The following is a 23,223-nucleotide window of genomic DNA, read 5'->3' as shown; positions in this document are numbered from 1 at the left end:
TGAATTAAAAATGAATGCAAATAATAAAACTAGTGGAACACAGAGGGGGAAATGCAGCTATATTTACAAGTGCTATATTGTTGTGGCTATAATTTTGCTGTTGTTCTTACTCAATTTATAAGATTGCCACTTTCCCCATTCAGTCTCTGTCATGCAAATGAATTATGCATAATCTATCTATCTTGCATCTATTTCGTTTTACCACAAAGTTTTATTTTTAGGCTACAAACTGTATGAGGGAATTGTTTTTGGCATCTGAATGCCAGTTATCTGGGATCTTTTAAACGTTGAATGCATTTCATTATTATTTCATTATCTTTTTGTCCTTTTATATAGAAAAGACGAGAGAACAAGGCAATGGAGGGTCTGTGAATTAAGTTAGCTTAAAATGCTGCCCCTTCATTTTTACGTGATGATTATTACGGGAGGAATGTACTGATGCTGCACGACGCTATTTGCATCAGATAAACGTCTGTGAAAAAAAACTGCAATGGGAATAAAACTGCCTTTCATGACGTTATTAACGACATTATCCAAGCTGTATTCTCTCACGCAAGCGCGCGCGCACACACATGCATACATACATATACACACTCCTCACATTTCTTGTTTATCGTCACAAAACAAAGACGAAAAGCAAGAACAACAAAGACGCCGTTGAGAGGCTCTCTTTAGACGTTACGTTGAGTCTGACATCATGGGAGCTCCGCGAGCTTAAAAGAGACGGTAAAAATACAACGGGAGAATCACAGAAGGCTCTCAGTGTGGAATGATAACGACTAACTAACGGCGTCTCCTGTCAGCTCCTCTTCCCGCCGCTCAAGGCAGCAGCAGTCACGTGACAGCAGCGAGGCTCACAGACTGAGAGAGAACGAACGCGCTTCATTCGCCATACTGTGTTTTGTGCCATAACGCATTTTTATCGCAACATTTTACTCCCACTCGGTGAGTACGTTTCCAGGCCTTTTTGTAACCCTTTTTGTCTTTTCACTTGCTCTTTTTTATTTTTTCTCTCTCTCCTTTTGCTTGGGTTTGAGCGTTGAGATTTGAAAAAGTGTTGTTTTGAGGCGTTTTTCGATCCGTACCTCAAGTTTTTAGTATGCAGTGATTCCTATCGGGGCTATTCAGTACTGAGTGACACTGGCCAAGTACGTGCTTGCAGTCGTGTGAAATCATGCAACTGGTTTTTAAATGGCCTTGGCAGTTCCATTTTTACGTATGTACGATGATATTTGTTTTTAACCCTTTTTCCCTTTTTTGTTCTCTGCCATAGACTTTTGCTGTAGATATGCTTTGCTTGTATTTTGCGCTATTGTTCATGAGAGTTTTGTGATTTTGATGTCAACGAGCGAAGCATTTGCTTTTATTTTGGTCTTTTCTTTACCCGAAAGTCATTTTCAGACCTGGCGACGTTTTAATGGAAACTTTTCTTGCAGCTTAGCTGTCACGTTTGTTTATTTTTGCTGGTTTTTCTTTCATTTTTTAATGCCTTATCCTTTTGCAGATGATTTTAAGGTGAAGTGATTTTTGGATGTGCTCATTTTTCACGTAGATGATGCAAATTAAGGTGTCTATGAAGGGAATAATTGTTTCTTTGGGGAAAATATCAATCAGTGCGTCTTTGCTTTCACCGAAGATGATCAGACTCTACTTTGCAGGTATATAAGGACAAGAAATCAAACCTTACAGCACATGTTTGTTTCCAATAAAAGCAAGGCGATTCTGAAATGTTAATCTGTGAATGATGTATTCTTTGGCTGTGAGGTTTATCATCAAATATACATCTGTAGTTGTGCTTGTGCATAATAACCACATTGCAAGTGAATGTGAAACTAAGTGGAACCTCTGTAAATTATACCTTTATCGTTGTGTAGATCTCTCACTCATTTTATGTGAATTTTATAATGATATATTTAAAAGAGTCATCTCATACGTCATTTACATTTACATAACTGTCCATCCTACTATCTGTATTTTAGATATAATCTTCAGCAATTTCAGATTGTAACCATGTGTTGGATGCCAAATGTTGTCACTGTGAGGTTTGGATGATTTCTGGTGCACACGTAATATATATGGATCTACAGACCAACAGAGAACATTTAATTGCAGGTAAATTGAATCAACAACATTACATAAAAGGCTTAAAAACACATGTAGATGTCTCAGAAGAAAGAGTAATGAGCATGTTAAACTGAAATCTCAAAAGAGATCCAGCATGTTGTTTCCTTTCAGCACCATGGACAGCGAATGGGTTCACAAATAGCATTTCAGCACTTGGCAAATAAGAACTTTTCATGCCATCTATTATGTACAACGAGGAAGCTTTTATAGCATCTAAAGCTTATTTTAAGATCTGTCTGCTTAAAGGGATAGTTCACCCAAAAATTCCCCTCATTTCATATGGGCTCCGATATGGACAAAAAACAGTTAAATTATTCCTCGAAATATCTTCTCTTGTATTCCACAGAAGAAAATAAGTCATACAAGCTTGGAAAGACATCAGGGTGAGTAAACATTGTTGGGGTGAACTATGCCTTTAACTTTCTCCTTTCTAAACTGTGTTTTACTGAAAGCATTCTGTGCCAATGCTTTCCCACAGTTCCTACAAGCAGTGATCAGTGACACAGCAAGGTGTGCGTGTGGGTGGGTGGGCATGGCAATAACTGCTGTTGTGCTTTGTTTTTTGCATCTTAAGCTTCACCTATTCCAGTTAGCCACCAGAATATCTTTAGATTCAGTCTTAATGTCAGGCGCTGTGATTGTGAAGGTGCGCCACTGCATTGAGATGTACATGGCGTGTGTTGAAAGGTGCCTCAGACGCGTTGATAAATGTCTCTTTCTCTGTCATCCCTCCAGCTGGGTGTTATGATAGCCGGTGTTACTTCCTGCGGTGTCGTCTCAGCCCTCCAGGCAATTTTCCCCTGTTATCTGGGCGTTGCACATGAGAGCTATAAATGAGGGTTGAGAAATATAATAGCTCATGTGTGGAGATGGCTTTGCACTCATGAATAAAACATTCTTCCGTTAGTAAAGGACTGTTTAGGCTGGACATGTGCCCGCCATCTGAGTAGAGCTGGACTTTGTGTTTGTGTTGGCTGACTAACTTCCTTCTACTTTGTAATTTTTGGTGCACGTTTTGTTAGTTGATTCATATTTCCTGATCTGTTTAAGATTCACATTGTTGTTTATATCAGTTGTTTCCATGCAGACATTACAGCCACATGCTCTTGTACCCAGAAGAATTTGAAGGGATGTCTTGGTCTCAGATTCTCACACTGCCAAAGCAACAGGACGTAAAGGATCAGAGTTAAAACCCCTTTGAACTGTAGTCTCTGATCCGTCACAGAGGGAAATGTTAGTGACATAGGGAACGTTAGGATGGAAACCACAGAGGTTTGATTCTGTTAAATTGTTTAAATTACCTTTGACTTATTTTAGTTCACTCCAAATTTAAAATGATCTCATCATTTGCTCATGTTGAAACACAGAATATACATTAAAATACTAATAAAAAGCAGCTATTTTAATTGTAATTAAATGTTTTTACTGTAGTTTCTTTAATCAAATAAATGCAGTCCTAAGCATAAGCACAAGAGACTTCTTTCAAAAACATTAAAATATCTTACTAACCCCACACTTTTAAATGGTAGTGTATATGAGTAATTTTATAAAAGTAAAATGTTGTTTTTATTTAGACTTTAGCTGATCTGTGTTAAAGAGATAGGAAACGTTGGGATGGAAACTGCATAGATCTGATTCAGTTGAGTTGATTCCAATGAATTTTGTACTGCTAGATTGATTATTAATTGATTATTTTATAGGCATAGTTAACTCCAAAATGGACATTCTGTCATTATTTACTCACGGCACTGTATGTCTGTGTCTATTTCTTCTGTGGAACACCGAAGATATTTTGAGGAGCACTGTTTCTCAACAACTGAATGCCATTCGCTTTCATTCTGTAAACTACAATACACAATACTTTCTAAAAATATCTTATTTGTGTTTTATAGGTTTAAAATAATGTGCGGTAACAATGCATTTTAATTCTGTAAAAAAAGTATTAAACATTTAACACTTAGGATTTGCTGATAAATTCCACAAAAATAAATAAATAAACAGCAAGTAATGCATTGAAATAAATGCAATTTTTTTGTTGTTTTTTTTTTAAGTAGAAAGACTGAAAAAAGTTATAGTTTTTGTCTATGGAGATTTGATTACTGTGTCCTTTAAATGGCATTAAATTATTTCCTTAACAATGGGAACGTTTATATAATGTCATTCATTACAACATAGCACCTTAATAGCTACTGTATTTAGCTGAAAAACCAGTGTAGAAACATGCCTTTCATTTATTGGTGTTTTCACTCAGTAATTACTAGTAAACACCACAAACAGAAAGAAATGGCAAGTAATATGTTGAATTAAACATGACTCTTTGAAGTAGAAAAACTGATATGGTATTTTGGTTATAAAACATAATCCAATAATCAACTTATACATATTTTACACTGGTTAAAATGATTATACTCCACCTGACTGACCTAGGTGTCATCAGATGAAATGGAAAGTATAGATTGCAACAATTCCTCAAACAATTATTATTATAATTATCTTTTTGGCATCTGATTAATTGTGCATAAGAGATTTTTAATATATTATGAAAGTAAATTTAGATTTTATGTTCACTTTTAAAAGTCAAGCACACAAATAATACTTCATCTGTGTATTCTTTGACAGTGTTGCCTCATTTAACACAGACATATTAACAGTGAGATTTCTAAATGGTATTCTAATGACAAGACTTCATTTTTTTCCTAGACTCATATTCTAATCATCAAAAAACTCACTCATAATGAGCTTATTTCCTAGCATGGTCATATCTTAATAACAAGCAGAATTAGATAAAAGCTTCTGCCTCTGAAGGACTCTAACCTCTCATGTAACCCTGAGCAAATAAACAGCTCACCCTTGGCGAAGAGCACTAGGCTTTTATAAGCTCGCATGAATCTGTTTCCCTTTTCAGAGCTGTAAATTTGATAAATGGGAGGATTCTTCATTAAATAATCATATTCTGAACAATCAGTGCGATTTCTGAAGAACAAGGGCAATCTAACAGAGCTTTTAAGAGCCAATTATGTTAAAGCATTCGAGTTATAATACAGTGCTTAAGCACAACCTCTTCAGTGATATATGCTACAGTACACCAACTTTTCCAGTTAAATTGTTTTGTTAACCTTTGAGATTTTGAGTTTCAGCCAATCATTAGAAGGAGCTCGCTGACAGTATCAGATCAGAGATTATTAATGTCAATCAGATTTATATAAATTTGCATCCTGCTTCAAAAGCCGTTCAGGACAACATGACATCAAAATTATCCCTCTTTACCGTATTAATACATATCTGTCTTCATCATTTTCTCCCCAAAGGACTTTGAGGCTGTTGTTTTTAACCCCTGCCTTTTAAACACCTATAAAACTACTTTTCATAATCCAATCAATTCCCATGGATAAATAATTTCCAAAACATTTTTTCTTGTTGAATATCTTGTTTCAGTTTATACACTACTGTTTTGTTGTTGTTGTTGTTTTATTTAATTAATATTTTCATTCAGCAAGAATGTTTTAAATTGATATTTTCTGTCACTCATTAATTGATTAATTGAAAAAGATTACAAAAATATTAAATTGTTTTCGTCTTTGATAATAGTTGTAAAATAGATTACGAATGTAGTTGTTTTTTGACTGTAATAGAAAACTAGCTGGTCTGTGTTTGTTCGTTTTAGGACTTACAGTAAGTGATGGTTCTGAAGAAACATGACGTAAGTCTTTTTTTATTATTTTTTACAGCTGTACCTATTTCACTTAATGTTAATTATTAATGCAATAATTTATCATAGAATTTATCAGATTATTTTTCTTCTGTCTTTTTTCTGGACTCAAAGCGCAGCCTCAGAGGCTTCCAATCTCATTCTAGCACAGAAAACAGTTATTTTACAATGCGTTTAGGCTGACAGCAGGTTAATGGGCTGGACTGAGAGATGTGGCTCTAAGGGGCATCGGTGTAATAAGCGTGTGGTCTGATCTGTGGTTTGATCCTGTCACTTACTCGCTGCTGAAGACTCTGTTCCCTCAGCCAATCAGCTCTGAGTCCAGTCTGTAATATGAATGTGTCCTTCTGGCGCTCGCTTAAGACCTGTTTGGGCACTGTGACAGGAAATTATCCATCTGTCCTCCACAAACATCTAAGAGTAAGTGTGTCCAAGTTTGCACTTTAAAACTGGACTTTGCACTAATTGCCTGGTTTCCCTCACATTAATTTCACGATAACATTCGAAAGACTAATTCATATTGGTGAGATGGCACAGAAAGTCTGGCTACTATTTAAGTTTTTGCTCAGTAGACCTCATTTACTTTTTACTCTGACAAGTCGGTCCAGCTGGGATTATTTCTCAAATAGTTCCAACTATAGGGAAATATTTTAATTTGATTTCTTTTAATGACCATACACACATGGGCTTTAGAGAGAGAGAGAAGTCAGCAATTAAAAGCAAAAACTAAATGAAATTTAAATGTGCATTAAGTGAATTTCTGGCTGATACAACAGCGGTCTTGGACTTCATCCTGACACTTACTGGTGAGGATGTATCATTACAGTAAAGAGGAAGTTTTTGTAATTGGATGTCAGAGATTAAACCTATTCACAAGTTATTTTTACCTAATGGTTGGGCAATCAAATATAATATAATATAATATAATATAATATAATATAATATAATATAATATAATATAATATAATATAATATAATATAATATAATATAATATAATATAATAAGCATATCATTATGTTTATTATGAGGGTGTTATAGCATCTGTAGATTTAAAGTAAACTGAGTTGATTCTGTTCAAACTATTTGTTTCATTTACATTTACATTTACCCTGTTTCTTATACTAAATTCAAATTAATGATTTGTTTGTCTTCCGTTTAGTCTCCATGTGGCTTTTTACATGTTGGTAAATAAATAATTCTACTGTTTATTATTGTTTATTGTTATGCTGGTGTGTTTTAATTCATGTAAAATGAAAATTTAGGAATTAAAATTATATAATTCCTCTAGTGAAAAATGCTATCGAAAACATATTTTGTAATGTACAAATATAAATATTGTATGTAGCAGGTAATAGATTATTTTATTTGATCTATTATTTATTATACAGTATTTTATTATTATTTACATTATATTCTTTTTTTTTCTTAATTTTCAAACTATATCACCCATTGTTCTCAACTGGGCCGGGTTTCCCGATAACGATTGATCTTAGAGCTTAAGAGCGTTTTCTACGAGTAATTTTGTGATCGTTCGTTATTGTTTCACGTGCGTTTCCCAACTATGCACTTTTAACACGGTTGAACGTAACTGTGCTTTAAGCTACTAAGGAGTCGGTGTCCATTTATCAAGTGTCACGTTATAGAATGGCTCGTAATTGTAGTACACTATCGTTTATTGACGTTAACCTAATGCTGCTTTCCAAACAGACAACTTGGATATAATAACTATAACACAATACAATATTATAGTCTATAATATTATACTTTACATAATAATATATAATATACTTTATATACTTTATATATTTATATATTATGTTAGGTAAAAAATGTTAGGCTGAATGCACTGTAAGTCTCTTTGAATAAAAGCGTCAGCTAAATGCATACAATTATTTTAATTTATTTATTTATACACAGTATAGACATAGAGAGTGAGATGTTTTCCTGATCAAATACATAGCTGGTTTTCGTGCACTTCAGCAAGTCATTGACATATTTTTTCCCCCCAGTCTTTGAAACATTTCATTACTTATTTTATTCTTTTTTTTTTGTTCAGTCATTTAATTTAAATGTGTATTTCTATATTTCTGCCCTTTTTAATTATTTCATTTATAAATTAATAAAACAAAAATAAGAAAATGCGTCATAAAGTGTACAATAAAATCCTTATATTATAATCACATTGCGCTTGAATCAAGTTAAAGGTGTAATCTGCCGATTGTCCTGCAGGTGACCGCATAAATCTGTCTTTTTACAATGCACTTAGGGCTTTATGATTACTCCAGAGCACTCGTAGATCTACAATGATTTTCAAGTGCTACTTAAGTTACGATGCTTTTGGGAAACAGACCGTAATGTTAAGATCAGTTGTACGATCGTTTTTACAATTCATTCTTTATGCGTTAAGCCTTTTGTGACAATAAGTACTTTAAAAGAAATAAGAATATTTCAAGAGTAAATTCCAGCAGTAAGTTCTAAACATTTGTGCCCACATGTAGGCTACAAGTGCAGCCTTGAAAATGCGTGTTTATATGTTGCATGCCATAAGCGTTAATGTTTATTCCTTACTGGGAAATATGTATACCTTGTTGTCTGTGGCAGATTAAATCATGATTCACTTCATGGAATCAATTTCACAGCCTATTTCAGCAGCATCGTGTCACGCATCCCACTGATGTCGTTTTACCCCACTATTTGTCTCGCTTGGGATGCACAAGCTTTCCCAATATATTTATCCCGCTCTGTTTATCATACCAGCCCTGCATAAAATCTTCATTAATGCATATGATTGAAACCCCAGCATTACAGTGAGGCGAGGCTTTGTTTGTCTTGCTCCCCGTTCTTTGTACACCTTTTTTGCACATACACAATCACAGTCATCTTATATGGTGGTGTGTTATTTATTAAGGGCAGACCAGCACCTTTCAGAACTCTATTAAGTGCAGATCTCTCGGCTTGTCAACATCACAGAGAGCTGCGCTCCATCAGCTACAAGAGCTGTCGACTTTAAGACAGCTCCTAAACTATTAGAGTTATACTGTGACAAAGCCGCTCTCGCATACTGTCATACCCTTGTACTGATAAACAGTTGGCCTGTCACACTCTTGTACTGTTGCGCTACTACACTTTTGCTCTCATACTTTTTTTGAGATCTTGGTACAAAAAAAAAAAAAAAAAAAAAAAAAAAAAATATATATATATATATATATATATATTCTGTTTCTGTCTGTCTATAATATTCTATTTATTTTTACAAAGTACATCCGAAAAGCTATATGCAGTATTTTAAAGCAGCTGAGCCAAAGTCAGAAATCAAATGCAGCATTGTGGCTACATTTAGTAATTTACTCCCAGTACAGGCTAAACTCTCACCCTTTTTTCCTGGGAGGCGTCTATCCTAACGCATTGCTCAGTCTGAGTGTGTTTGTGAGAGTTATTTAAAGGAACTGAAGGAAAAGGCTTTCTATAAAGGTGGGAGTTGTTGTTATGACTGAAAGAGAATGTAGGAGTACATCACATATATTCTAGCTACCTTTGTTCCCTTCACTTTTTCTTGACCTTCGCTGTTGCACTGAGGTTTTGTCTCTCGATTTCATTCTTGCGGTGTGTGTTGTAACTGTAAAGGCTGTAATCATCCTCCCTCATTTATTACTAGAGCAGAGTTTGGCTCCTCCCACTCGCTCCTATGGCCCTTCAAGACACGTTAGGGAGAGATGAAAATCAATCATTTCTCAGAGTTATTCCAGGCAACAGATCTTCCAGATATTCCAGACCTGCCCACTGAAATATACTGATACTAGAACAATTGCTAGCTTGTAACTAACAATTTCTTTGTTGCAATATAGAGGTTGTTTTTTAGATTCATCCCAGTGAAAGGTTTGTTTACATTCATTCACTGTCTCTTTCTGTAGGTTACATAATCATTCAGTAGCTTAGGCTCAGTGCTTCTTCACAACCTGTGCTCGTATGTTACTGTATTTGCTTGCATTGTAGTCAGTGCTTGGAAGATGAGGAGATTTTCTTGCTTAAAAGATTTAAAATAACAGGCTGTGATCCTTTTTAGACCTTAATAAATGGTGACCGTTAACATCAGAAGTGCTTATTGTATTGCCTCATCACACTCAAGGCCAAACAAAATGCAACCTGCGCTGGTCCAAACTGGTGAGCAGGTGGTTGTGGGGTACAGATGCTGGTAGAGTGGGTAACACACTACATCCAAATGTCAATGAGTGATGAATACACAGCTACTCCTCCATCTGGTTCACAGCAGCAGCAGCTGGGCAAGCCCGCAATCAGCTGGACTTCACCTGGACCTACTGGAACCGTATGCTCAGGCCAGAGATATCAAATGCTAACTGGGTAAATCTCACGAAGACACCCTGGTCAGGAATCACTATCGAAAGAAAGAAATAAGACGTTTTTGCTTTGAAGCCTATTTTAGGACCAGTTTTATTTGTTTATATTGTGATATTGTTATTAATATAATTAAGCACATTTCCCCTGAATATTCTCATTAACAAAATACATCGGGATATGTGTTTAAGAGTGATTCTCATTACTTTTTTACACTACTGTTTTACAGTAAATAATTAGTAAAATTATTATAATACAATGATTTTTTTATTTAAATGATTTTAATACCATGCTAAATGTATTATTTCATTTTAATATATTAGTGAAATTACTGTGATACTATGATTATTTTTTCCTTAAATTAATCATAAAACTAAAATTATTGCAATACCATGATTTATTTTTAAGCCAGAATAAATTACAGCACAATATTACCATATCTATCCATCTATTTTCTTTAATTGTTTAATTTAATTTTAATTAATAATCACTTATTATACTATTACATACATTTACCCCTATAGTAATGTAATTCAAATTTGTTAGAAAATAGAAAACTCATCATATTTGAAATAATATTATTAGTGTTGTAATTTTCTCAAATGTAACGTAACTATGTTTGTCATGCACTTCAAATAAACTCGATTTTAAGGGGAAAAAAACACTTTTTATTTATTCTTAAAACTTAATTTTAGCATTTATTATTATTTTTTAAAAATACTAATTTATAGATAAATTTGGTCATTCCCATTCAATCTAATGATATACTACAACAGAAGAGAATAAATAAATGATTATATATTTCAATGGTATAATACTTAATGTAAAGTGGACAATAACAATTAATTAATTTTATTAACAAAATATTAAAATACTGCAAACATTATCTAACACATTATTATTCTTAATAAGTATTTTATTTAAAAAAAAAAGGTTGATTTTGTAGACAGGCAATTCATGTTCAGTGGCCCATGTTAACTGTATGGTGGTATCATTTCCTGCATGAGCCACCCACCTCTTGACAAACATGAGGCCGGATTGATAGCCAGCACTGTTAGTGTATCTGTGTCATTCCATTTTATGAGTCACATCATCTTATTGTCAAGCTCAGTGTCATTAGACTGGATTTCTGGAGAAGGCATCACTCTCCACAGGTCACTCTAGTTTCTCCAGGGTTGCATCAACTCCGCTTAGACTCTATAGGAGATAGACCCCAACACGCTCCGCAGCCGACAATCTTTCTCCCGTTCTGCTCCCTCTACTCTACCAGCCACAATGGGAGCATCCAAGGCCGATCAGTTTCTGATGGAGCATGACCTCAATTTCCTCTTCCTTTCACATGAGGAGAGACCAGGATAGAGGGATGAAAAATTGATTTGCATGTGTGTGGCTTTGAGGTGTTCAGAGAGCAAACGCAGTGCTCGTACAAGATTTCCCAGGGTTTGTTAGAGAACGTGATGGTTTGAAGTGAAGCGTGAGGGTTCGCTGAAAGTGGACGGGAGCATCTGATGAATGATGTGAGCTGATGAGACGTCTCACCTTGAAATCTGAACCCACTGCTTTGCTGTTAAAAAAGGTTCTAGGTCAACGCAGACGTTAAACTAACCTGACAGTATGAAAAAAAGGTTTACTAACAAAGGTCGAGATGAAAATTTGGTTTTGAAACCACATGAAATGAGAAGAAAACCACTGAGGTGATTGTTCAGGGAAACTGTATGCACATACATAGAAAGTAGCAGTAATAGCATATTTTTACAACCAGCATCTGTGAACCTTTGCCATGGTAACTGAATGCAATTTAGAGATTAAAAGGTTCATTTAGCAATTAATCCAAGAAATGATAAATATTTGAACTATTTTATACAGCCATTTTGCACACATTAAGTTTAAGTGTAAATTAATTTGTTCTCCATAATAAGTGATAAATAACTTCTGTTGTTTGTTAAGAACACAACTCTGTAAAAAATAAATAAACAAAATAAAGTTAGACAAATAAAACTGATTATTGGAGTACTTTTTAAATTAATGTTTAATTAAATGTTACTTGCAGTTTTTTTTGTGAAATTTACTAGCAACTATAGTACATTTTTCACCTTTTTTCAATTAAGTATTATATCATAAATAAACATATGGTTTAATTACAATTAAGCAATAACTAAAGTATAACAGAAACATATCCCGTGTTCTCTTTAAATTAATTTTGAATAACGTTTTTTTTTTAAAACCTTGTGATCTCAAAAGTAAGATAATATTTCAATTGTTTCTATTAGAATGCAATTAAATTAGAAAAAAAATATATTTTTTTAGTCTCCTGTTTCTTTGATTTTTGTCCTAAAAAGACCCTGTAATCTCATACACCTCTTCACTCAACATCTCAAACTCTGTTCATATGCCAAGATAGCAAAGTGTGCAATCAAATGAATGTGAACTCATTTCTCATCAAATTCTCCCAGAAGCAAACAATTTGAGATACAATACACATTCATTTTACATCTCTGGCGTATCAATGTATCTGAACACTTATCTCATTTGTGTCTCTTCTTATTTCTCCTAAGGAATTTCAAGAGAACCATCTGAAACTAACTTGAAAAAAATCACCTGAGCTATGAAAGAGCAACCTCTGAGCTATAAAATGTGTCCCAGGTCTGCTATGAAAACTGTTTTGAACGCAGTATTACCTGAATCAATAACAGTCAGAAATCATAAGCAGAATCTGCAATAGCAGCTTCATGCTGTGTCAAGGAGCATGAGTTTACATCATCCGATTAAACTATTGCATTCAGAGGCATGGATGTCAGGATAGTCAAGGGCTGTTGAAAGTTTCTCTGTCAGTCATAAATGTTTTTCAATGTACATTCATGGCCACAAGTTTGTGAGCACCTAAAGTTTGTTACAAAAAAAATCCTTGTGTCTTGTGTATAACGTCCTTTCATTTTATTAAAGATAAATACTTCTACAAGTACTTGATACTTCATTCAGTGTGACTCATCTACAGGTTAATGCAGTGCAGGTTTTCTCATGCTTGAATAATAGTTGATATTTGAAAGTGGTGGTGTGTGTATATGAGTTCATGCCACACAGCTATTCAGCTGAAAGTAAAAAATCCTGTTAATGTTCTCTTTTAAGAAAGAGATTGTATTAATAACGTATAAACATTAATACCAACCAGCTTCAAGATTAAGTATCCCTTGCAACTCACAAATTAACAAGTAGGAATTATGTATTTGTTTGATGTTACATTATTAATCTTATCTGTACAGCTGTGTGTACATCTTAAAAGCTTCCACAAAAATAGTACATATAATTTGTACAGAACAATCTGCTTAAGTCACAAGACGAACATTGCAACACTGTTGGAGTAATATGGAGTAACCTACTCTGAGGTAGTTTTCCACCTCAATTGATTAATGAGACAAGATGGCGCCAGTTGAGATTGCACGAATCGTGCAAATCCACGGCATGATACGAGAGAGATTACTTGCGAATGAGCGGAATATTGCCATAGGCGATGGACGGTCAAAATTATCCTAAGGCTGGATGTCGCAATTGACCGATCGGAATTGAATATTCCAGAAAGACGATGCCTGATTTCAATGTGCCAAATTCGTAAGAGAGAACTACACTACCCATAATCCTACAAGATCCAATCAGATTGTGGATACTGGATAAAAAATATACGTGGATAAAAAATTTCGACAGCCACTACGTTCTCACGAAGCACTGTGAAAAACGCAATCTGGCGTGTTTATATGCTTTCAAAAGACTAGATGTAATACATTTTGTAAGATCGGTGACTACAAATAAGTAGTATATACTACACCATTGTTTCCAAAAGTTTATTTCCTCAAAAAAGAACTTCAAACAAAGTTTTGTATTGTTGTGATTCATCTTGAAGCTGTTGGTTCGGTTAATGGCTTAGAAAAGTGATTCCCAGCTGGATGTATATGATGGAAAGTTTTTTTTTTTTCCTTTTGTGAAAAAGATACTACACCAAAAACTGCACATTCTCTCTTTATTCACCCTGATGCCATCCCAGGTGTATAAGACTTTCCTTAGATAAGTTTTATTCAGAAAAATTACCATAATGTGTGCAAAGTTTATGGGACCTCCAAATTAGACATTTAAAAAAACACAAACAAGTGGAGACAGCAGTAATATGACCCCAGTGAATCAGTGTCTTCTCATTCAAAAGAATAGGTGTGTATATTATATAGTAAATACTAATATTATAAACTTTGTTTTTAAACATAAACCATTGCTTCTGGCTAGCTTTTTAAAGAGTTTAAGTTTGATGTAAAAGGCAGAATGTTGTGAGGAGTGCAGACGGCATGAGGGTGAATAAATGATGAAATAATTTCCATTTTTATGTGTTGTATGTCTTTAAAACCATTTTTGTGTTCTGTATTCCCTTTTCTTGATTATTGGAAAAAATATATAGTATCTAGTATAATACAGGCTGAATCCATTTCTGGTTTGATGCCAATTAAAGGGTTTTTAAGACTTATGCCGTGTTCCAGGCAACCCGTAACCCGTGTTTTTCCAACCTTCTACCCGTGAAACTGCACTGGAACAGCAGTCAAACCCGTGACTTCCCACCCGTGAACTCGTACTAGATAGATGTACTCCGAGTTACGAACTCTGACGTCACATAGCCTGCGAAACAACAATGGCAGCCTCTACGGATAATATTGCCTATGGATGCAGTGTTTACGCAAGTGGTGCACGTTAAAAAAACGATTTTAGGACAATATAACATTGCAATAAAATTAATAATCTAGCTACAAATTCAATTGCTTGCGCTCAGGAAGTTTGGTGTGACTTGCCTGGAACGCTATAAAGTCGTGAGTCGTGGTTTGAAATCATGACTTACGGGCTCAAAAACCTGCCTGGAAAGCAGCATTACTTACAGTGCTGTGAGGGTAAAACCGATTGGGAAATACTGGCTTAGAACTCTTTATTGAGGAGTAGTTTGAAAAACCCAAATGAAAAATGAGTGGGGGAAAATACTTGCACGTCCAAGGCTGCTAGAAAAAATGGGTGGCCACTGTTGAGCCCTATTGAATTGGAAGCTGGGAGATACTATAGAGAGCAACAGAAAGACAGAGAGCTAGGCTGAAAAGAATAGGGCAGTATGTTCATTTTTAACACTGGATTCTGAGAATTGCAGGAGAAAGTCTGGAAGGATCCAATGCAATTTTTATGCTTGTCAGATTCTGTGTGTGTTATATTAGATAGTATGCATGCACATATGTGCTCATTTCACACACAAAAGATAACGCACGTCCAGGCATGACAGACCTGGCAAGAGCATTTTAGATCATCTTTCTAAATGTCTGAATGGAAATGGTATTGATCTGATAAAAACTGCAGTTTAACTAACCTTTCTATCTGTCCTTTTCTATCCGTAAATGGCAGGCGTGTTGCTGGCGTGCGCGTACAGGGTTTGTTCGTAGATCAGCATCTGTCTCTGTCTTTGTAATGACAGTGGAGACTCTCATCTCGCTCCTGCTTATTGATTTTTCTCTTACCATGTTGACGTTGATGTTGTGAAATGAGGTTCGGCTCTGTGAAATGTTACTGTGTTCAGTCGTGTGTCCTTTTCTCTTTCACTGCTGTTTCCTCCTTTCTCTCTAATGAATAAATTCCAGCTATAAAGTGTAACAACCACCCATCAACTCGATTTGCGTCTGTTTTGTGAGATTATTTGTACGGTCCAGTTCCATAGAAACTCTGTGAGCTCATCATTTTAAATCAAAAACAGATCATTAAAGGGTAAAGTGATTACAGCTTCACAGGAAACTTTATGACATTATCGCTTAAATGTCGCCGCACGTTTGTAGATGTGTTCGCCAGAGCCTGTTTATAAATGTGTTCATCCATCTGGTTCTTGTGTTTTAGTTTATTATGTGAAGGCTAGTCATGCATAGCCAACCATTTGACTATCGGCGTTTAGTGGGGTCCAAAATTTTGCATATAAATATATTATTTAAAAATTATATATGGCAAATGCTTTTTAAACTGCATATTTTTAAAGATTTTTATTTTTCAGTATCTCCGATATTATTATATGTCATTAAAATTTTTTTCCTTGTTAATCTGAATACACTTCAGGTGCTGCCAGATTTCAATGTGAAACTAAATGTCTCATTGAATCACTACAAGATTCCTGATGCTTATTTGGACCCAGCCAGTTATTTAGTCACACATTTTTTCATGTTTTCTGAAAACAGCCCTATTGGGCCACAATTTTCTTCCACAGTTGCACAGACTGCTTGCTGGCTGAGTTTTGGCTTCAAAGTCAACATGAAATAAAACTGGACCCGATTACTTTCTTAATATACATTACAGGCTGAAGTCTATGACTTAATTTTGATAGTCCACACTAGACAGTCTATTAATTAGCAATAAGTAACTTTACAACTACATGTCAACTACCAGTCGTTAGAGAATTATTAAATCTGTTTGCTTAATATCTGCCAAAACTTTAGTAATTTTGCAAATATGTCAACTTATTCTACTAATCCTAACCTAAAAGTTTACAAATACCATAATGAGTTATTTGTTAATTAATGAGGGTTTCTTGACATGTAGATGCAGTTACTCATGTCTAAAGTGTACTATTGAAACAAAGTGTAGTTTTCACCAGGCTGTTAAAAATTTTGTTTTTTTGTTTTGTCAGTGATTTTTTTACCATATTTCAATAATTACGGTGCATATGTTTAGAGATGAGACTTAATTAAAGGGTCAGTTGAGCATCAGAGGTTCCTGTCTTCTTCTAAGAGGTCTTTGGGAGCTCATTTTAATCTTCAGCGTTCTCTTACATCATGAGTTTCAGCAGATTTCCAACACTGACTGGATGCAGTACTGGATGCCTCTGTATCTGATTCAGGCAGCATGTCTCTTACCAGGATCAAACTAAGCACACTCATTAGGAACCAGATAAAGCTAATTACTATCAATACTCTGAAGTATTTATGGAAATGAGTCACTGCAATTAGGCAGCTATACACAAACGAAGAGAATCAGAGGCTTAGATAGGAAAGTCAATCCACATTCAAATAATCTGACTGAAAACCTATTTCAGTCTCTAATTAGTATGAAAGTGATTTTGGCACACACATGTGATTCATATGCATTAATCCATGGATAGGCTGTAGGCTTTCTGCAGGAAAACATATAAATAATGTATGAAGCCCTTGTCATTGCAAATGGGCTTTCTTTTGAAAGAATCTCTGTCTCAAATGAGCTGAATGCGCCATTGTGTGCATCAAGTACACCAACTCTTTTTCATATCTACTTTTAAAAACATATGAAATGATAATTAAGTCTATTTACTTTCATAACAATTGGCCCTGGTTGTAGTGTGCATGATTCACTGCACACTTTCTTAATCAAAATGTAATATTTTCTTCTTCTGAAACTATTTGTTCGGTTGATGGTCCAAGAAAATAATAAAATTTTAGTTTTTTTTTTCTTTTTATGACAGAAAATAGTATTAACCAAATATTAACATTTTCATAACGACTTGAATCCATTAATAAATTAATACATTTATTGTGTAAGGATGCAATACATTGATCAAAAGTGACAATTAAGTCATTTAAAATGTAAAAAAATATATTTAAATATATATTTTTTAAAAAGTGCAGTTTATTTATTTTCTATTCATCAAAGATTCCTGAATGATCATGTGACACTAATGACTGGAGTAATGGCTGTTAAAAAACTCACATTTATCATCAAATAAATAGTATAAATTACATTTGAAAAAATATATATAAAAAAGAGAAAACAGTTATTTCAAGTTGCAATAATATTTCACAATATTTCTGATTTTACTGTATTTTTTACTCAAATAAATACACTCTTGGTGTGAGGACGAGATACTTTTTCAGAAAATTATCCTGATGCCTAAAATCAAATCCTGCCCTACTGAAGTTACATGCGAGACATTTTGTATTTTTCTGCATTCTAGAAATGTGTTTTGTGGTAGTTAGGGTTGTGGCTAACAAGAATAAATTGAAGCAACCACTCAAAACACACACACACGCACACACAAACAAAAGAGGACGGTGCACGATAAAACACTCTTTGTGCTGAACAGAATGGACCAATCGGGCTGATTCCTGAGTAGATGAACAGGAAATGCAGTATTTCTGCATTACTCTCATCTCTTTAATGCCATCTGTCTGGTTTCTACTTGAGTGCTAAAACCCACAGCGGACCTAATCCAACTTCTCTTATCATTTGGATATTATTTACTGATAAGCATCTGCCACAATAAAGCTTTTTCCATTTAAAAAGCATATTTAATACTCACATCACCTTTAATGCCACTGCCTGTGTATTTGTGGCAAAGAATGCGTTTGTTTTTGCATTTTCATCGGTCTGAATTAATTCACTTGTTTTCATTTCTGCATCCAGTGTATCACTTCTCCATTTGATGAAGATTAAATTGAGTGTGTGAGATTATATTGAATGCCTTAAGCAAACTAATGTGTGAATTGATTTGCTGGGGAAGATTGTTCTCACTGACTGCTGGCAGTTGCTTCAGCCTTCATTTCCTCAGTTTATTTTCGCTAACGACAGGAAGTCTCTCAGTACGTGAGAGTCATGTGTACTTAGTACAGTCACAGTGTACCAGACCTAATGATCACTTACAGTCCTGCCGGTGTTTTTGACCAAAAAAGCCCCCATGGCTGCATTTACAAATACAGAAAAACATTAACTTTAATATTGGGAAATTTGATTACTATTTTAAATAACTATTTTCTATTTGAATGCATTGTAAAAATGATTCTAATATGCTGATTTGATGCTACAATTTATTATTATTATTATTATTATCAATGTTAATATGTATTTTTAAATTATATATATAATTGTCACTTTTGATCAACTTAATTCCTTTTTGCTAAATAAAAGCACACATTTCTGTCACGCTGTCAGTCTTTGTTTTCCTGGGTGTCCACTAGTGAGCTCACTTCTCCTTAGGCACTTCACCTTAGGCACTATAATTCCTCTAGTCTGGTCCTGTCTTCACAGTAATTGCACTCCAGTTAATCGCACAGATGCAGGCAATCTATTGTCATTAGTCTCTTTATAATACCTGTCTTTCCCTGTTGTTTGTATGGAGTCCTTACCCTTCGTGTACTAATGTTCTCGTCTCCCGAGACTTACCCTTGCCTTCTCGTCCTCCGAGTTCCCTGTCCGTTCCATCCGGTTCCCTCTTTTGTTTTGTTTGTCTCCTTGGACTGTTTTTGTTGGATTACCCTTTTTGTTATTAAAATATACCTGCAATTGGATCTCTCCCTCTCCTCGTGTTTTCCTAGTGCACGATCGTCACAGAAGGTTGGAGTCCTTCTGTGACGATCGTGCACTAGGAAAACACGAGGAGAGGGAGAGATCCAATTGCAGGTATATTTTAATAACAAAAAGGGTAATCCAACAAAAGAGGGAACCGGATGGAACGGACAGGGAACTCGGAGGACGAGAAGGCAAGGGTAAGTCTCGGGAGACGAGAACATTAGTACACGAAGGGTAAGGACTCCATACAAACAACAGGGAAAGACAGGTATTATAAAGAGACTAATGACAATAGATTGCCTGCATCTGTGCGATTAACTGGAGTGCAATTACTGTGAAGACAGGACCAGACTAGAGGAATTATAGTGCCTAAGGTGAAGTGCCTAAGGAGAAGTGAGCTCACTAGTGGACACCCAGGAAAACAAAGACTGACAGCGTGACAATTTCTTCCAAAAAATTATTGGTAGTAGTGTAGATATAGGACTCTTTCTTTCTTTCTTTCTTTCTTTCTTTCTTTCTTTCTTTCTTTCTTTCTTTCTGTCTTTCTTTCTTTCTTTCTTCATCCTGTCTTGCACTCTTGGAGGTAAATTCTCTTCTCTCCTCTTATCATGGTGATGTATTGTAGCCCAAAGCACCGGCCCGACTGAATGAGACCAGAATAATTCAATCAGATTGGTTGAGATCTCATTTCAGGCTGTTTGCAGGCCACTAAGCACAGGCTTTGCTTCTGTCAGAATCCCACACAATGCACTGGGACCGCTGATTGACAGCTCTCAGGTTCTTTCAGGTGGAGTTCATCATTACATTCCGTTTTTCCTGGAAGTTCTGGCCACTTTCCGTTGCACATCTGTGGCTTTCACATTACCCCATTACCAGCGGTGTGTTTGGGTGAGTTCATCCGTGTCTACACGTATGTGAAAGTGTCGATGCTTTTACACTAGATGCTGTTTGCTGGAACAGTCCTCGCGGAGCAACTGGAGGTTAAGTGCCTGACACAAGGGCAGCTCAATTGGTCACATCAGGGACAGTACAGACAGGGAGACAGACCACTGGTTGAAAAATTAATGGAAAAATGAGAGATAATTGTATTTTATGTGCATTAGTTTATATGCATTCACATTAACTGGACCAGCCCTTTTTTAAACATGTTTTACATTAAAGAAGCTAAATTTATGATACTATTATTATTAGTTTTTTTTGCTAAAAAATTGCTTTAAACAATTTTGAAGAAAAGGAGTCAAAAGCATAAATTATTAAATTATTAGTCATTTAAACAATTATCACTCAATTAATTAAATAACATAAATATATATTACTGTCTTAATTGTTGCGATTTTTTAAAGATTTCCCCCCAGCCATTTTTAAATAGTGCTTTTAAAATTATCTATTTTTTTCAAAAACATTTATTTTCCAAAATGCATTTTATTGGTATTTTTGTGATGAGTTTATTCATGCAGATTTATTTATTTTACCTATTTTATCTTATTTTTAGTAATCAAAATGTCTTCATATTCCAGTGCTTCCAAATTTTCCAACAATTGATGGATAGAGCCAAGTCCCTGCCCCACAAATTGTTTTCTTATCTTTTTTGATCCATTAAACTTGATAAGATATGTCACTCATTATGTTTATTGTGACTTTAAGAGGGGTTTAGTATACTTCTAAGGTTTACATGACCTACCATTCCCATCAGCACTCTCATAGCTTTCTAACAAAAGGATACTTACTTTAACAGGATAATCGGTTAGCTCAGTTAATTTTAATACACATAGTTTTGGAAAGCATGAACATGTGAACCATTGGTTCCCTGGTTGACATAATGCTTAACCATTATTTAGGGCTTTCTTAAAGGGATACTCCCCTCAAAAATGAAAATGCTGTCATAAATTACTCACTCTCATGTCATTTTTACACATATATGACTTTCTTACCTCTGCTAAACACAAAATAACATTGACTTCTATTGACAAAATATCATATTTTTATTTCTGGGTGGAGTATCTCTTTAAAATGAAGTAGTCATTCAGACTTGTTTATTTTGAAAATGCATAGTTTTAAAATCAGAAGCTGTTGTAGGACAGGTGTACGTGTTTTTGCATGTGAGTGTATGTATTTACAGTACATGCACGTGTGATTTTATGGGTTGTAATTCGGAGTGCATGGATCGTGCTCCAGAAGGTCATGACCCACAGACAACATTCATGCAGAATGTTCTACAAAAAAAAAAAAAAAAACACTGATCTCTATGAATGGAATTAAAAATGGAGGCAAATCTGCTTCCCAGAGTGCTTTGCACTACTTTGGTTTCTTTGAATGCTCTTGAATAGTGCAAACAGCTCGTGACTAGTGCACATCTCAGCGTGCTTTTACCATGTCTGCACTGAGCCACAGACCCTTCTCGGAAATAAACATCATGTGTTAGGTTTTTGATCTCTGGATCGCTCCCTCTCTAACCGAAAGCTCTCTTTCTTTTCTTTAGTATATGCTTCATGTTTTTGTGAGCACAAATGCGGAGAATTCACATGACGTTTGTAATATTCACATTTGTGTACGTACAGGAGTCACAGCAGGAGCCCGATTTATTTGAAGACCTGGGTTTGCTGGCTTCGGGTCTTTTTCACAGAAACCCTGCACATCCTCTTCCTCTCTTTCATGCTGCTGGTTATGACATCTTTAACCTCTGTAGTTAATTTTATTATTACATTTTTTATGTCAATGCACTTGTGCAGGACTGTTGCAAAAACTGCTGTTTTTGGAAATTTACAAACCGAGTCTAGCTGTGCTAGTGTAAATGTGAAGGTATCAAGGAAAATCTAGTCTTTTTGGACACTTGGATGATACTTTTGGGGGAAATAACTTTTTTGGTGTTCAATTCTGTGCATCTTATTAGAAATCTTAAAAAAATAAAATACATTTATATATATATATATATATATATATATATATATATAGTAGCCTTTAGTATATTATTGGAATTGATTGGTGTAATGATTAGTTATGATTGTTTATCCCTGATTATCTGTGTCAGAAAGGCTTTTTGATAAGGCATCATATACAAGAGGGTGTGGATGGGTTGGATGTTGTACGGAGAAAATTATAGAGTTTGAATTCTGTGTGGTCACTTCCCTCTTTTCTGTCCATTTGTCCGCAGGAACTGATTTCGATAAGAGTCAGGCTGAGCGGGCGATAAGCTGAACGCGCGGCACACCACAAAACGTCTTCACCGGGGGAAATGAATGGCAGCTCCCAAAGGGACTGTTTGTATTTTTTTAGCTCTATTTGTTGACGGAAACGGCAAGCTCCATGGCTGGCTTCTATTCTGTCAATCAGTTGTTGGTATGTGTGGAGACGATTCCTCAGCAGGCCAATTTAGAGGTTCAGGTGCCACATATGCAGAGACGACAGAATGAGTGCATGAAAAAAAATATGAATGCAGCGGCAAGCCACAAACACAAAGCAGGGAATTTTACACGCACATATTTTTTTTCTTTGTGGTCGTCTGGCTTTGTTTCCCAAATCCTCTCCCAGGCAGGAGTGCAAGGCCTTCAATGCCAATTGGCTTTTTATCTTGTGACATTTATTTCTTTCCTCTCCTTTCCATTTTTTACCTTTTTTGTTTTTCTGTGAGGCTCAGCAGCTGTGCCGGTGCAGATGGGCCGAGAGCAGCACACCTCGTTGTAATACCACTATCTATTTCCACATAAACAGACTAACAAATGTCAGCTGCTTG

At 35.2% G+C, this 23,223-nt stretch overlaps 1 protein-coding gene across 4 annotated transcripts in view; it reads left to right on the top strand.

Moving 5' to 3' along the window:
• Positions 1-586: 586 nt before the first annotated feature.
• Positions 587-23,223, top strand: part of LOC132116266 (RNA-binding Raly-like protein) — a 140,408-nt gene continuing 117,771 nt past the window's right edge. The window contains exon 1 of one of the 4 annotated variants that reach the window (XM_059525024.1): positions 587-1,658. The gene's annotated coding sequence lies outside the window, so the exon portion shown is untranslated. The remainder of the gene's footprint in view (positions 1,659-23,223) is intronic. The other 3 variants (XM_059525022.1, XM_059525021.1, XM_059525023.1) reach the window with 3 other exon arrangements.

Source organism: Carassius carassius, chromosome 35, assembly GCF_963082965.1.
Source record: "Carassius carassius chromosome 35, fCarCar2.1, whole genome shotgun sequence".
Classification (NCBI taxonomy): Eukaryota; Metazoa; Chordata; class Actinopteri; order Cypriniformes; family Cyprinidae; genus Carassius; species Carassius carassius.
This window is presented reverse-complemented; position numbering and strand designations above follow the sequence as displayed.